The 16,079-nt window shown below is 31.9% G+C and overlaps 1 pseudogene; it reads right to left on the bottom strand.

The window, feature by feature from the left end:
• Positions 1 to 13,639, bottom strand: part of LOC106468463 — a 22,202-nt pseudogene extending 8,563 nt beyond the window's left edge.
• Between the last annotated feature and the right edge of the window lie 2,440 nt (positions 13,640 to 16,079).

The following is a 16,079-nucleotide window of genomic DNA, read 5'->3' as shown; positions in this document are numbered from 1 at the left end:
AACAACTTTGTAATACACTTAAGTTCTGCAGTAACTTTCACGTAAACACACGCTAGAAATCACAACGATTCATGCTCTTTACTTACGGCTTGACTCGATTATCTGTCTCTATATCTCTCTGTGTGCAATTCCAGTCCCGATTCATTGTCTGGCGCGCTTATACATAAGAATAGAGGGCACGTAGAGAAGACTAGAGTTGCCACGCACAGACATGATCCTTCTAGAATCTCCAGCGCGCATGCTTCCAGAGTCGCGTGACTTCCACTGTCGTAACAATATATATATATGTATGTATATATATATATATATACATCATTAGAGCAAGTCAAAATTTCTTTGGTGAAACTTTTTATGTGGAATAAGCTTTTGTTATGTAGCAACTGTAGAGGCTCATAATGTCACACTTTCTATTTCAACTGCAAGAAGTTTGTACTGCTCAAAAGAAAATTTCTTGATATATTATTGACACTAAATATTTAAAAATGCAAAATATTTTAACACAAATTATTCCAGCATTTCTCTTTATATTACTGATAGTTTTTTTTATCTCTTACCTATTTAGCCCCAATCTGAGTATATAATGCACCAATGTTGAAGAGAATGCTTTCTCAAATGCTATGGTTTTCTGAGTGCTTGCTATACGTTACCTGCAGTGAATCAAACCTATAAAATTAACGAAATATCTACAAGATAATTTAGTGTTATTAAATACCAATTCTTAGCAACAAAACGTCATTGTCTTACTTAAGAAATACTTATTTAGGAGAACTGCATTGTTAAGCTATGGTGATCCTTCTTCTAATAAGAATCAATGTATGTTAAATATAAGTTAAAGATTAATTATTGGACTTTAAATCTCATCTTTACACATTTTTGTAAAAGTTACAATGAGCCCAGTAAAAAAAGAACATCTAAATGATTCATTATATTAAACAGTAGTGGAAATAAACTTTATATTTAAATTAAAAATATCGTCTACATGTTCTTTTTCATGGCTATACGGCAAATCATCATAATTACCGAACAGTAAGTTGAGCCTTTAACTCAGTTTAAGCAGGTAAATGATATTAACTAACTTAGAAATTAGAAAATATAAATCGTTTACTTAAATAAACAATAATCTAAGGATACAAACCATGTGAAAAATATGCCAAGATATGTGTGGGGAAGAGAAGAATCTTCGTTCCACATAATAAAGTAAATAATAACACTTTAAAAAAAAAGCTGCACACCACTCTGATCACGAGAAGGAATTTTCAAAGCCTCTGTAACATTAAAATGATATTTAATTCATCACCAGTTTCAAAAAAATCTTAGCCAATCCATTCATTCATTTACTAGTACAATCTCATTAAACAACAATAAGTGATTGTTGTGGATAACTCATTGTATAAAACAAGTAAGACATTTATTAAATTAAACCGATAATGAATACTGTAAATACCCATATATAGTATACAATATGTATTTTGACCTCACATACTAGGAAAAGTCATTATGCTCATGAACAGTGCGCAGAGCAATTCTAACAGCTGATCACCTTTGTGTAGCGAGTCATGTTAATTAGTAATTTTACGTGCGCGTATGACTGAATACCATTGCCAGCTAATTAATCATATTACATAATGAACAAACAAAGGCTGAACTTGTGCTCACCTGTAATTTGTGTATACATGGTTCTAAACAATGCCCTGACATAAAGCGTAGGAGAGTAATTACGAATGAATGTTACTCTAAAGGATAAATGTATCATTTTACGACCCAGCGCAAAAAACTCCCCCAAATCGCAAACGTTTTGCCTGAATATATATATCAATAAATACCCGTATATAAACCATGCAGTTCTTATGGTTGGCAAAATTAACCAATTATATATGAATGACTTGAAGCATAAGAAATAAATGTCACGAGTTCAGACTTTGGTTTATTCATCTTCGTTGTGTTTCTTTTTTGATTTCCTTCGGGTGATCTGACAGCGACAAACGATGATTAAGTCAGAATATAAGATATGTTGAGGCAACATTCCCCTGAAAAATACTGGAAGAATATTGTTCCCTCGTATATTGTGCAATTAATATTTGAACCTAAAAATGTTGGTAAAAGTGTGCACTATACGCGGGTATTAACGGTAATCCAAATTTAACTTTTGTATGATAACATATTTAGTGTTGTAATTACCATTCTCAATGGGTATTTTTCTAATGATATTTTCGAAGAAATTTTTCATTTTCCAGTTAAATGTTTGTTTGTTTTTAATTATGCACAAAGCTACACAAGGGCTATCTGTGCTCTGCCCACCACGGGTATCGAAACCCGGTTTCTAGCGTTGTAATTCCGCAGACATACCGCTGTGTCACTGGGGGGTCCAGTTAAATGTGAATATACATCAAGATTTCATTTATTATACTTTGTGATAAAAACAAACTCTATAGTATAATAAGCACACAGTCTAACATTTCCTACGATAAACAATTCTAAAAGTCTTAGCGAGATCGAATGATTCCTGTGTACTTTAATAACTGTGATAGCTAATTTCCCAAAAAATGTCCACTTAATGTTTTTATTTAGTCATATATATTTAACTATTTTTCTGTAATTCCATGTTTTTTTCCAGACTTCCCAGAATTCAGAAATATAATGATTCATAAAAGCTTGAATAATTGCAATCCATGATTTCCCGCAGTTTAGTTTCTGACAACCACAACAAAAGGCAGAATGCAATGACATGTATCAGTAAGAAATACATTTTAACAATGTTTGACATTTAGTAGTTGGTGTGATGCCACTGAAAAGTGATTGTTTTTGGAAGAGTATGTAACAGTCCTTTCCGATGCGAAATGTTCATACTTTCAAATCATTAAAGTGTGTCAAGGTAGGAATTTAGGAGATGGAGAAATACATCTCTTGTACATAAGACATTGGAAACATGGATCAACTTGGGGTATCTAGGACAACCCAGAATGAGACTTGTAACAAGTAGTATCCTACCTGTGGGTAATCAAAGTGTAGTATTTTGCAATAGGTGACTTTCAACGAACACAGTGGATTGTGACAAAAACTGTATGCATGGACAGCTAAGCAACAGTACATAACACAACCAAGAAGGATATCCATATTAAAATGAGGCCAAAATGATATGGGTTGACTAAGATAAGGCTTCTAATCATACGTCCTGTTCAACAGTCAAATACATGAATCAGTTAGAGAATGAAACGGGCATTTATTTATGCTATTTCATATAACGACATACCAGTCAAGTTGATTAATGCAGCACCTTTAGATTTCTGTGTGATTGAAACAGGCACTTGTACACTAGATGCGTTATGGAAAGTATGTTTGATAACGAGTGTGCTTCAAGCAAGAAAGCCTTGTGAAAGAGAGTTTTGCAATGGAAAGTATGTTGCAGTAGTATTGTCAAGATGCACAGCCGTCAGATACAGCATGAACTGGCACGGCAACATGGACTATAATGACATTGTGAGAATCCACAATCGTTTTAATGTAATTTATTCGATTTCTGTAAACTATTTTGGAAAATGAATTAAGCAATTCAAGGTATACTTTCAGTTACAAATTTTCAGTCTTATTATCATATGCTCATGTCATAAGTGTGAGGTTTCTCATAAATACAACCTCTTAGTCGTCACTTTCTTGACTTCTTCGCACAACTTATTTCTATTTGAAATAAATTATAGTTACAAAAATAGTTTCACAATTTCTCTGGATAATTCAAAAGAATTGAAACTAATTTTTTATAATTCTGCAATCCTGAATATCTATACTGTATTAGGGTTGTTTATTTTAGCAAAGGAAGATTTTCAAGTTTTCATTACAAAATTTATAAATACTAATAATCTTACTAGCAAACAAAATTAAATTTTTATTATTGTAATTATAGAAATCAGAAGAAAGTTTGGTATGCTTTTGAGCTTACTTATTGTAATAAAAAGGAATTTCACTATATGTAAAACTATTCAGAATAGACACTGTATGCTCCAGAATAAGGTTTGTTTTGCAACATGTATCTGTTCTAAAAAATAAATAAGAGACATTTCACTGGTAGTAAAAGCATGGATGAAAGAACGATTTGCTGATATCGCATTTGGAAGGACTGAAAGGAGAGCTGTTGGAAAACACAACCTCCATGAGTAAAATTAGGCTTGCCTCTATAGCTTTGACTTTTACTTTGCTCAATGTAATAATTAAATAATTACTTTCATATATTTATCCATTTTCAAGTGCACTAGCCTCTACCTAAATAAATTATTCACCTTTTCCTAGGTACATAAATTTACAGTTAGGTTCCTTTGTTTATGCATGCTTATATAGCACAACACAAAATTTGCATAGTCCTTCAAAAATTGTTTTACGGGCTTGTCTATAGGATTAATTGTCAAAACATTTCATATGATATTATATATATATATATCACTCATTTTTCATCTCATTAGTCACAATAGTGTAATTGTTTTTAATCTTGAGATGTTCTCAGTCGAACATAATCAGTTGTATTATAAAGTGCATAGCCCTCAAACAAGATGTTATAGCAAAATATTGGACATCCAAGTAAAAATATGTCTGGAGTTAAAGGTAATGTAATATCTATTGCTAAAATAGTTACCTGGCGAATACTCATGAGTTCTTTAATTGAAATTTTATAATGGCTTCCATCTTCACTATAATGCTCCCTGATGAAATCCTACCAAGAATAATTACTTTTCATTAACAGTAATTTTGTCCACTTTCATATTAATGCATAACTCCATAAACCACCCAAATATAGTAATTATTATCAACAACTAGATGTTTAAACAATTAAACATTAAAAATATGAACGAATTATAGATGGTTTAATATGGGACTTTAGCAACCTTGTAATATTTAATGAGATACATTGTTGTTGTTCTTGTTTGTAGTTATGCACAAAACTACACAATGGGCTATCTGTGCACTGCCCATCACGGGTATCGAAACCCGGTTTCTAGCGTTGTAAGTCCGCAGACATACCGCTGTGCCACTGGAGGGCAAATAATGAGATACATCTGAATGGCTTTGCTGAAGTCTCCCTTTTCAGTTATGCATGGAAATTATTTTAGATGCATAACTGTTAATTACGTGTAACAAAATATTATTTGCAAGTAAAACATTTTTAAAGCACGTTACATCTGTAGAACTAAAGATAACATGCAAAGTATAATATATCTTAGCTTAAAACCCACTAGATATTCGTGGAAACGAAAATTATCTATCCTAAATAAACATAAATTCCATTTTATTAAATAATTTCTAATAATATGCACATTTAGCTTTAAAACAGGAAAATTGTAAACCAGGCTATTTTAAATTAACATACTTTAAATGGTTCCATGAAGTTGATGTCTTTATTTTCTTTCAAACCAAGAGGAATCATTGGCACCAATTGTTGGGCACTACCAAAAACACAAACATATATTGATAGGGTTTTATTTTTTATGTGAATTTGACTAAAATCACTAAAAGTAACTTTTGATAATCCCAATACCACCAGAAAAACTGCAGTAAGATAAAAGAAACAACAAAAAATAAAAATAAAACAGTTCCTCAGAGTAGAAATGTAGTTTTAAACTTCAGATTATTTGAAAAGCAGTTTATGGTTAGCTAGATGTGGAATATCAAGCTTTAATATTCAGTTGATTCATCCTACTTTATTTAGAGCACAATTGTCAAGGAAAGGTATAAACACGAATTGTTTGAAACATTGCATTCTACTTTATTTAGGTAGTTAAAACAAAATTACTGTGAAATGTTCTAAAACATGAATTGTGTAAAAACCTTTTATCCTACTATATTTAGATAAAACAAAATTATTGTGGAGAGTTCTAAAACACGAGTTGTGTAACACTTTTCATCCTACTTTCTTTAGATAGCTAAAACAAACTGTGAGAGAGTCTACAACACTAATTGTGTAAAACCTTTTATTCTACTTTCATTAGATAGCTAATTCAAAATTATTGTGGAGATTTCTAAAACACTATTTTTATAAAATTTGTTACCCTACTTTATTAAGATAACTAAAACAAAATATTGTGGAAAGTTCTATAACACTAATTGTGTGAAACATTTTATCCTGCTTTCCTTAGATAGTTAAAATACAATTATTGTGAACAGTTCAAAAAACACGAATTGTGTAAAACTTTTATCATACTTTATTAAGATAAATAAAACAAAATTATTGTAGAAAGTTCTAAAACACGAACTGTATAAAACTTTTCATCATATTTTATTAAAATAAATAAAAAAATTATTGTGGAAAGTTCTAAAACACCAATTGTGTGAAACCTTTCATCCTATTCTATTTAGATATTTAATATTATTGTGAAAAATTATACAACGTAAATTACGTAAAACCTGTCATCCTACTTTTTCTTAGATAGTTAAAACAAAATCGATGTGGGAAGTTGTAAAACACTAATTGTTTGTAACCTTTCATTCTGGTAGATTTGGACAAAACTGTTTAATTCAATCAACTGTTCCTTCAGAAGCTGTAAGTTCGAATTAACAAAACTCAACTCTAAGGCTACCATTTTCTTATTTGTTGTTACTCTGAAAGTAAGAACAATCACATATTTAACTGAACAAAAAATGAGTTTTTGCAATGAAAAAGTTCATTACAATGTGAGAAAAATATGTAAGATTTCTACTAAACTTTCGATACTTGAAATACTTATTTTATTTTTATGATTATTCCTTATCAATTTACTATTTCTGTAATAAGTATAGAAAGTGTCAAAGCGAAATTAAGTTTCAGATGTAAATAACACAATAACAGATTCATTCGATGGAAATCGGAGTTTAATGATGAAGAACAAAACGACAGCAATAACAACGAACATTTGGAACGTGTGTGTACAGTAACAGACATTTAATTCTTGAACGTTTTAAAATATACATATTCCATCTTCAGCAAGCTATGTTGAACAGGGTAAATTATTAGGTTAAAATATTTATAAAGATTAAGCATTTTATAAAAAGTAATTAAAATACTGAATAAAAGGGTGAAACAAATTAAAATACAACTAAATAATCAAAGAATAGGATAATGCAACAATATTATACAAGTATTCAGAACAAACTTAAATGTAGTGAAGTTGCGTTATTAATTAAAGTTAGGAGTTCATTTATAATAGATAAACTTTCTTTAATTAAAATTTCAATATTGGATGATCCAGGTGACATGACTTTTGAAGACAAAGTGATTATCCTTGAAGTGATTATCTCAATCTATTTTCAACAGGAATGGTTCCCAGAACCTAGATGGCTTTGTAAAAACAAGATTAAAAAACGCTGCTTTGTCTTCATTCTACAACTACATCTTCCATAAATCTGCTTTCATCATTACTCACGAAGAATATACTGCCCTAAAGGAATTAGCCAATAACGAAAATGTCATCGTTATCCAACCTGATAAAAGTACAGGTGTTGTTATACTTAATAAACCAAATTACTTTAACAAAATGCAATGTATACTCAGCGATAACACAAAATTCAAAGCTCTTAATATTGTTACGACAGCGGAAGTCATGTGACGCTGGTAACACTCATGAGATTCTCGAAGGATCTTGAATTTTTCTGGCAACTCTAGTCTATTCCAGGCGCCCTCTATTTTAGTATATAAGCCCAGCAAATAAAGCGGAGAAATAATGGAGATAGATAGATATAGAGACAGATAATTGAGATAATCGAGTCAAGCGAGCAGTAGGCACCGTAAGTAAAATGTGTGAATCGCTGTGAATTATAGCGCGTGTTTATAAAAGTAGTTAAGCTTAAAGTGACTGTGGAAATTAAGTGTATTACAAAGTTTGTAACGGAAAAGAATAAACTAGTTTAACTAAGAAAGGACTTGTATCGCTGAAGTTTCTCGGAAAGAATCTTTACGGGAAATTATCAAACAAGCAGATACGTAACAATATTGACTGATTAAAGCTGACCATAAAACGTCAAGAGAAAACACAACGAACCTTAAGAAACTATAAACATTGCAATTACTTTTCAGAAAACGTTCTTGAAGACATATACCCCTCAGGCTCCCATCAGGTCTCATGTAAGAGTTACCTGAAGTTCACAAAGATAACATTCCCTTAAGACCTAGTTTATCCAGCATTGGTTCTCATACTTAAAGATTGGCTAAATTCTTCGTTCCTATTCTACATTTACCCACCTCCAACAAGTTTATTAAAGATTCTTTTTCTTTTGCGCAAGAAATTTCTAAAATTAATAATGCTGATCAATATTTACGTGCTAGTTTCGACATTGAACCTTTATTCACAAACATTCCACTCGAGGAAACAATATAGATAATCTTAAAGAAACTTTTTCCCCTACAAAAATGAAACATACATAAGCTTTAATCGCCAACAGTTCAGGATAATTACTTAACCTTGCCCTCAAAGATAACCACTTTGTCTTCAACGGTCAGCTATATGCCCAAATAGATGGCGTGGCAATGGGGTCACCTTTAGGGCCGACTCTCGCTAACATATTCGTTTGTTACTATGAGCGTTATTTGCTGGACACCTGTCCTGCTGAATACAAACCGGCTCTATACAGAAGGTATGTTAACGATGCGTTTTTATTCTTTCGAAGCTCTATTCACATCAAACAATTTTTAGATTATTTAAATTCGAAACACTCTAACATTAATTTTACTTGTGAAAAAAAAACAAAAAAAAACGGTAAATTGCCTTTTATTGATATCCAAATCAGCAGATTAGATAATCATTTCACAACATTTGTTTATCGTAAACAACACATACAGGCTTACATACTCGATTCGACAGTTTTATTCCTAATTCCTTTAAACGTAACCTTATACTCAGTCTTCTCAATAGAGCATACAACATCTGTTCCAACTACCTCTCTCTTCATACTGAAATGACCACCTCACAGAACATTTTAATAAATAACAGCTGTCCCTTGCTTTTTATTCAAACCCTAACACGCAAGTTCCTTTTTCACAAATTTTAAAAATAATTAAAACATTTTATCCACAAGTTCAGTTACAAATTATATTTAAATCACCTTTCAAAATACAAAATCTATTCCGATCTAAAGACATATTACCTATCCCTATGCATTTCAGGATCATATATTAATACACACGTGGTAGCTGCAATGCCGCTTACATTGGCAAAACTATATGCCAGTTACACCTGCAAGTATTCAAACATGGGAGTATCAAGCAGAACTGCTAAAAAAAGTATCAAATCCACCAGACTCTACAATTTGCACACATAGTGAAAATACCAACCACCCCATCTTGATTATAAATTTCAGTTATCTCATCCAGATCATTCAATATTGAACTTTTAATTAAAGAAAGTTTATCTATTATAAATGAACTCCAAACTTTAAATAATAACACAACTTCACTACAATTAAGTCTGTTCTAAGTAGTTGTATAATATTGTTGCATTATCCTATTCTTTTATTATTTGGTTGTCTCTTAACTTATTTCATCCTTTTATTCTGTATTTTAATTACTTTTTTAAAATATTTAAACTTTATAAATATTTGTACCTAATGATTTACCCCGTTAAACATAGCTTGCTGAAGATGATGTATATTCCGAAACATTCAAGAATTAAATGTTTGTTACTGTACACACGTGTCAAATGTTCGTTGTTGCTGCCGTCTTTTTGTTGCTCATCATTAAATTACAGAATTATGCAAAACAGAAAAAATACAATCTGATTTAAAACGTATGAATATATATGTACTTTAACAGATAGTCTACTAGAAATTATGTGTTCTCAATATGTTGTAGCTATTATGCGTTGCAGTAGAGGATAGCATATAAGTTGTTACAAGAAAAGCTACACAACAGCACACTAAATTCAGAGACAACTTCTGATGACGGTAAACTCTAAGCAAGTTATAACTTTCCCGAATTAATTCTCTGACCTGCAATTCATATGCAAAACATTTGTTTTTAGAATGGGGTGGTAGACGGAGGATGGTTGCTATATGCTCTTTAAGCCTGGAGTTCCGTACGATATATTCTGGGGTTCCACGAGAAAATTGTGTGTAGTGTAGTCGGAATAAAGGATAAGGCCAGGTATAGGTATGGCTTAAAACCTCGTCAGCCCATAAATCGTACTACTCTGTATTCTTTTTGTCATTGACTATTTTATTTATGGGTGCAGCCTAATTGATGACTAGATGTAGGTTAGCCACTAGTGATAGTCGAGTGCAACAAGACTGAATGCTGCATCTGATATGAGAATCCAGCTGTCCAGCATCACTCTCAATATTAAACGGATTTGCCAGCAAGAAAAGCAAAAATATCCTTCCCATTAAAAAGAAATAAAATTTTAAACTGCTTTAAGCCTTTTTTTTATAAACGTGTTTATGTGTTAAGAAGTTAAGACTTAAGTGCTTTCTTGAATAAAAACTATTAAATTAAAATTAATGTGTAAGTACAAGAAATAGAAAATAAAGTTCTATAAATATATTTGTGTATCTAGTTACCTATTGTACTTAGGTAATTTTTTATCGTTTAACTTTTTAACATAAGAATGTTTCTTAAGGGTTCTGTCAATAGTTTTCGAGCTCAAAAGTGTTTGTGACCGAAAAAGTTTGGGAAATGCTGCTCTATAAGAACACACTTTGTAACTCAAAGTCAAATATTGTTGCCATTGAAACGTTAGCGAGAAAATATTTAGTTCATGAAAAGTGAACAGAGCATGACCCACATGTAAATTATACTTATGTTACAAACTAATATATGTGCTCACAAACTAAAGCATCTTTCTTTATGTATCAAAACGTCCTTCTTCAAATTCTTGGAATAATGTTTGGTTATATAACTTGAAAAACGGGATTGCGTATGCTGGTAAGTGGCATTTAAAGCTATAGATTGTTTGTTTGTAGTTAAACACAAAGCTACACAATGGGCTATCTGTGCTCTGCCCACCACGGGTATCGAAACTCGGATTCTAGCGTTGTAAGTCCGCAGACATACCGCTGTGCCACTGGGGGGGGGCGTAAATCTATAGATAATTGTGGTGATTTTACGTGAATAAAACTGTGTATAATAAAGTTGTAATTACTGTACCTCCTATATGTTTATCTCATCACCTTACTTCATTAGATAAAATGACCTATAGTTGCATCTTACACCTAGAAGACGAACCCACGCCTTCAATTTGAGTAGAAGTCAAAACATATCATGTGATGCCGCACTGCACATTTTATTATTTTTTTATTCAGTATCTAACAAGAACATTGTCAGGAACGTACTTTTTAGTAGTATATATATAGTAATGTAAATATATGGGTACGTTGGGTGGAGGATTCTTCTCCGGTACGTGTCTGTGACTTGTTGGCGATAAAATTGACAATAAACAAACAGCACGCACTCCACTTGTTTTCATAAGAATATATATATATATATTCAAAACAAATTAAACGTATAAACAAAACATTCTTACACCATGGAGATCACACTTGTATCTTAAATACTAAACAGTTCTCTTCTTCTTGTCAATTTAGGCCAATTCAATTGCTTTAAAATTCAGTTGACAAACCAAACTATTTTTATTGCAACAGTATCTATGTATAATTCACTTATGTTGTCATGTGAATTACCGTAGTTGTATCCTGAATTTCCAGTAATTTTCTGCTCTTTGTACTTCCAATAATCGTCTGCATTTTTGTCAAAGCCCACACAGGCGGGTTCAATTAGTTTAGAACACCCTTTGAGGAGACAAATTATTCTCCTCATTTCTTTCAAACTGTTAATCTCACTCTAATATATCAACTATTAGGACATTCACTCCCACGATGGTTAACTTTACGTTTTTTAACTTTTCTCTGGCCGTACTTCTCTTTCACGTGACTTTACTTTTATTCTCTTTCTGCTCATCTGGCCACAGCTATTTATATGTATATCACTTAGGCCGTCTAAAAATCTCCATAGCTTCGATATCAGTGGATTGCAAACACAACATTCGATATCTTTTACATGAATGAATTACAAAAACAAAATAAATAAATTACTAATACTACCTACAATAAACAATCTTATATATCTGACAAACATTTAAGTAAAAGGCAGAACTCAGTCACAATTAAGGCACTTGACAAAAAGCCTTTTTGATCACACCTGTACTTAGTTTAACTATGCATAAGTAAGTAGATTATAAGAGATATAATTTATTTCTTAGTTTTATTCTACTATTAGTTATCACCTGAGTATACCTTATAACTTTCACCACGCCCCACTTTGTACTAGAGTTCAATATGAATAATCTGAATTAAGGACAAAGTATAGGTGGAATAAACAATGAAGAAGATCCGTTACTTTTGTGAACGAATCAACTATACTATAATTTGGAATACATTTATCAGGTATAGCTGTGATACAGTTGAGATTAGCAGGATCATTATCAAGACCTTTAGTCTTGATATTATGTTTCGATACATGTGTATAAAAGTGTGTGATTACAAACGCAGTCATTGGGAATTCGAAACTGTCATAAAGTTACTTGGGTTGTCTCTGATATTTTTATATGTCATATAGATGTTAATCTAATATATTTCAATGCTTGTATTTTGAATGTCCATCTCCAAGTGATTCCAGCAATGCACAGCAACTACTTGTGTATTGAAGGTATGTGAATACCTCAATGATTTACATAATGAAAAGGAGCGCAACTTATATTTTCTGTACTCACCTCGCAATATTCTTGTTCGCCGAACAAATATATAATTACTGTATATTAAAGTAACGATATTCATGTTCGCCGAACAAATATATAATTACTGTATATTAAAGTAACAATATTCATGTTCGCCGAACAAATATATAATTACTGTATATTAAAGTAACAATATTCTTGTTCGCCGAACAAATATATAATTACTGTATATTAAAGTAGAAATTTGAAAATTCTGTGAATAATTATATTTGTAATGAAAGTGGATCATGCGTCAACTTCCCCGAAGCACTACATATTCACAGTTCTCTGGAGTTATAGAATTATTACATATTCACAGTTCTCTGGAGTTATAATTTTGAATAAAGTTACGCACTATCTAATATTCTTTTACAATATACTCTCATGTGTCGCGTAATATATAGACGTGCTAACGTCACGACCTTGTTCTGTTTCATGATGAACACAATGTGACAGCTACACATTGTCGATGGCCTAATGCCAACATTCCTAAAAGACATTACAACGCCTACCATCCACAAAAGGAAAGAAGCGTATTACTGTAACTGCGTTTTCAGAACTAACTCCAATAACACTTTCATAATAAGGTATTAGTGCGAAAATCCTATGTCATGTTCCTTAAAATCAAATTAGGGTTTGATATGATTTTTAAAGTATATACCACATAAATTATTCAAAATAATGCTGATGTATCTTTTTCTTAATTGCTGGTATGAAAAAACGTTAAAACATTAAAAGAAAAAAAGTCAGAAATCAAAAACAGGACAGATATATGTAACTAGTTATTTAATCAGTAATTAAAACGAATACGCTGCTGACCATCATAATGACTAATAGCAACATTACCTCAAGATTACATCTTTAATTGCATGCATACACTTTGGAGCCGTCGGTGTGCTAAAAGAATTAAAGTCAAGTTCCATGTTTGGTCAAACAGGAGTAGCCCAAAGTGGGTTGTGGGTAAACTTGTCTAGCTGCCTTCCCTCTTGTCTTTTTAATAAAAATTAAAGACGGTTATTCATCTTTAATTCTAAGAAAAAAGATCTGCATGCACGTTTTTCCATCTCCTTTGAATGCTAAAAAAGGAACGTAATATAATCGTGAACTGTCAATATAAAATGGTAATTTTTGATCTAAGCTTTTAAGTTGTTGTTGTTACCCCTAGTAATAATTCGATTATTCCGAGAAAAAGTTTTTGTTCGCAACACGGAATGTATCACTTCAAACACTGGTTACTTGAAACTTTTAACTGTATTTTCAAGAAGAATATCTTGCTAGATGATCAATCACATCAAATATACCTTAAATTGAAATAAACAGAAATTATTCGAATCAATATTTATTTAGATATTTTGAGAGTTAATGTACAAGTACTCTGGTTATTATTTCTTACCTTTTAGAAGGGAAACTTAGCAAAAGTGGTCCTCCTGTGGCTATGCAGTAAGTCTGAAAACTTACAACGCTAAACACTGAGTTTCGATACTCGTGGTGGGAACAGCACAGATAGCTTATTGTGTAGGTTTGCGCTTCCCTAGGGGCAGATTTGCATTAAAGGACTAGCCCGGGCAATATCACATGCTGCATACTGGCAAAAGAATTAAAACTTAAAATAAATTTCTAAGAATGTGTCAAATGCACCAACCCGTCGGACAATTACTCGGTATCCAGGTGGGCCAATCCGCCTCTACTCATAACAAGAAACAAACAATCTTAACAAAAGTAAAAACACCAAGTAAAATCATTTGTTAACGAACGTGACACGCAGTCATTTGTTAAAACAGGAACTTTATCATATTTTGACAGAACAAAAAACAAAATAAATCCAAATATGGAAGTGGCTTGAGTTTTACTTTGTATTGAAAGCTGATCTTCAAGGAGCCTTACATTTTCTTAGAAATTTGTTATTTAATGAAATACATTTCTTGAGATTGACGAAGGACGAAAAAAGTAAAGATACATCATTCATTTTCCATCTGAAAGGTATTCAAAAGATTGTGCACCCTATCAGCCAACCAAAGGTACAATATCACGTCTGTGGCGAGATATAAAGGTGACCAAAAATTCAGGATTACTGGTATCGCCTAGCAGTTACCCCAATCCCCCTCTTTTCTTGTAAAATAATATAAGTGAAACAAAGCTTAAGTTGTATGCGTGACATCATGCTTGTGATATTTCATGGATAGTGACCGTATGCATAAGCACGTAGAAATGTCAAGGGTTAACAGTAATTAATGATCAAGCTTTGGCCAATTTAAGCATGAAAATTTGCAGACAAAAATCAAGATAATAGCTATATGTAAACTCAGTAAATGATCAGAGTCGAAGGTCAGCAAATAACCTTACATCAACAGCTGAAATTCGGTTTGACATATATCAACGTTATAATAATTTAATCACATTGTGAAATTATTTTACATGTATTCACCACAGAGTTTCAGCTTCAGCATAAACAGGGCCGAATTTTTTGTTATAAGATATTCGCGAAAATTTTATACACAAAATGTGGACTCAGCACAGACACCTCCTGACCCCTCCGAGAAACACTGGATTAGAGGGAAGGCAGCTAGTCAATATAACATACAGCCAGTTCTCGGGTTACTCTTGTCTGAATGAATAGTGTGGTTTTCCCGTCACCCTTATAAAACATCCTTGTCCAGAAGGTGCGGAAGGCGATTATTTCTTTTAGTTTGACCAATATAAACACTACCACATTCTATCTTGTATATACCTGTTTTATCTGTTAATTGTATTTTGTCTTTAGCATTCCCTATCATATCTTTTTTATTGGTTTGAAGATAAGGTAAAAATTCTGCTACTTTTTAAAGATTTTATATAAATGACTTGTTAAACCGGGAGCGTAAGGTAACTTAGTTTCTTTTTGTTTTGTTCATAAACAGATTTTAATGTGGTATTTTAAACTGAATTTGCATTTTTGTTAAACTTCTTAATTAAAAGAAATTTAGAATATAGATTTCAAGAACAAAAAAGTTACATAAGAAATAATAAAATAGAAATTTCAGCTATAGCCAAACATATAAAAACTGCCAAACATACAATATTATGGGGAAAAACTTTAATTTTATCTCAGCCTCGAAGTTTTATATCATTAAATATTGTTGCGTCAGCGAGATCACGTGACTATTCTCACGCCCTCTGCTTTCTAGAACTATCCTGTACCTTGGCGAATGCTCTAGCATTTACTAGATATAGGGTAGTCTGGTATATAAAAGAGGGTGACAACGTGACAGGACAATGTGTGTGTAGGTAGTGAGTAATTGATTTGCAGTCAGAGACGTATTGTTGAAGTTCGTTATAGCGTTTGTTTTAGCGCGAATGTTTGAATCAAGTGTATCGTATATTCGG

The sequence above is a fragment of the Limulus polyphemus genome, unplaced genomic scaffold (genome assembly GCF_000517525.1).
Source record: "Limulus polyphemus unplaced genomic scaffold, Limulus_polyphemus-2.1.2 Scaffold3015, whole genome shotgun sequence".
Taxonomy (NCBI): domain Eukaryota; kingdom Metazoa; phylum Arthropoda; class Merostomata; order Xiphosura; family Limulidae; genus Limulus; species Limulus polyphemus.
The sequence above is the reverse complement of the archived record's forward strand: the minus strand, read 5'-3'. Positions and strand labels throughout refer to the sequence as shown.